This window comes from Empidonax traillii, unplaced genomic scaffold (assembly GCF_003031625.1).
Source record: "Empidonax traillii isolate 1590-97213 ecotype Southwest subspecies unplaced genomic scaffold, ASM303162v1 scaffold654:size409090, whole genome shotgun sequence".
In the NCBI taxonomy this organism is placed as follows: Eukaryota; Metazoa; Chordata; class Aves; order Passeriformes; family Tyrannidae; genus Empidonax; species Empidonax traillii.
Genome location: NW_020955847.1, coordinates 349386 through 350916, shown reverse-complemented (window position 1 = coordinate 350916; position 1531 = coordinate 349386).

The window sequence follows — 1531 nt, the reverse complement described above, 5'->3', positions numbered from 1 at the left end:
ACTTCTCACCCCTCTGGAGCTCTCAGCTCTCCCTGGCCGTGGGATTCTTGGCTCCCAGTGCCTTCAGGCCAGAGGGTTTCCCATAGTCCTGCAGTGCCCACCAAGCTTTGCTGCAGGGTGGTTGATCATTTTTCCTCCCTCCCTCTTTGCTTCCAGCTTGGATAGACAATAAACACCTCAGGTCAGTGAACTGTGCTCACAAATCAGCACAGGAGCTCTGGGGTCACTGATCAGAGCCAGGGCTTGTGCCTGCATGTCAATATAGAATGCTGGTGCCATAAACCTGCAGCATTTCGTGGATGTGCCACCAAAATGACGATCCCAGTGCTGCAGTGACATCCACGATGCTCTCTGGATCCCTGTGCCGGTCCTACCTGCTCCCTGCTGCCCTGTTTGGTCCTGTTTTGTTTTCCTTCCTGCCCCATCGCCCGGCCCTGGCCCTGGGAGGTGTCACAGGGGTGTCCCCAGTGAGGGCTGGATGGGTGGGAGAGGAAAAACACATTGACAAGCACAGATCCGAGGCATCATCCTTGTTTTCTTCTTCATGGAGGAGCCCCCCCCCCTCCCAACACACCAAAACATCCCTCCACTTCCACTGACACAGCAACGCTGACTCCACAGGGATTTTCTCCAGTGCCTGGCCCAGGGGGTGTCTCACAAGGAGCCAGGAGATGTTGAACTGCATCATCTGCCCCCCAAAACCCACCTTCCCACAGGGAGAACCCACCCAGTGGCCCACCATGGGCTGCTCCTGTCCCCTTCCCCAGGACACATTTTCCCAGCAGTGTGCAAGGCCCACCCCACACTGTCCCTCACATGTCCCAGGCAGGTCGAGCTCAATTTAGCACCAGAGCCATCCCCATGTGTCACTGCAGAAAGGTCACTGCAGCTTCTCCTCTGGCCTGGAGCCCTGGGGAGAGTGTGGCATTAAATAACCCTTTCTTAGCAGGGTCCTCCTGCACCGGCAGGGCAGCCATGCCTCTGATTATTATTATTATTATTATTATTATTATTATTATTATTATTATTATTATTATTTCCTTGAAACCCCCAGCTCTGCAGCCCCCTCAGAACCCCCCTGTCACCCTGCCAGGTGGCAGACGATGCTGCTGCTTGGTTGCTCTCCAGATTCTCCAATCTCCCACAAGGCCAAGCCTCTCTGATGGATTTCCCTTTCCTGGCAGCTGCTGACATCAAACCTTGAACCTGAGGAGCTGCACAAAGCAGAGCCAGGAGAGGTGGAACGATGGTAGAGTGGAGAGCAGGTAAATAAATAGTGACAGACAATACAGCACAATAAAAGTTGTGATACTCCAGTGTCCTCAGCAAGCAGAGCAGGGAGGGGAATACTCCCCAGAGGGGGCTGATGTGATGGGCTTGGTGCCCAAAGTCCCTCAGGGTGATGGGCACAGAGGTGGCAGTGAGTCACACTGCAGGATTTGGCTCTGCCAGTGCAGCCCTCGTGTTCATCACTGTGTGACACCTTCCTGGGGTCTCTTCTTGATCTCCTGAGCTCCCCAGTCTGATCAGA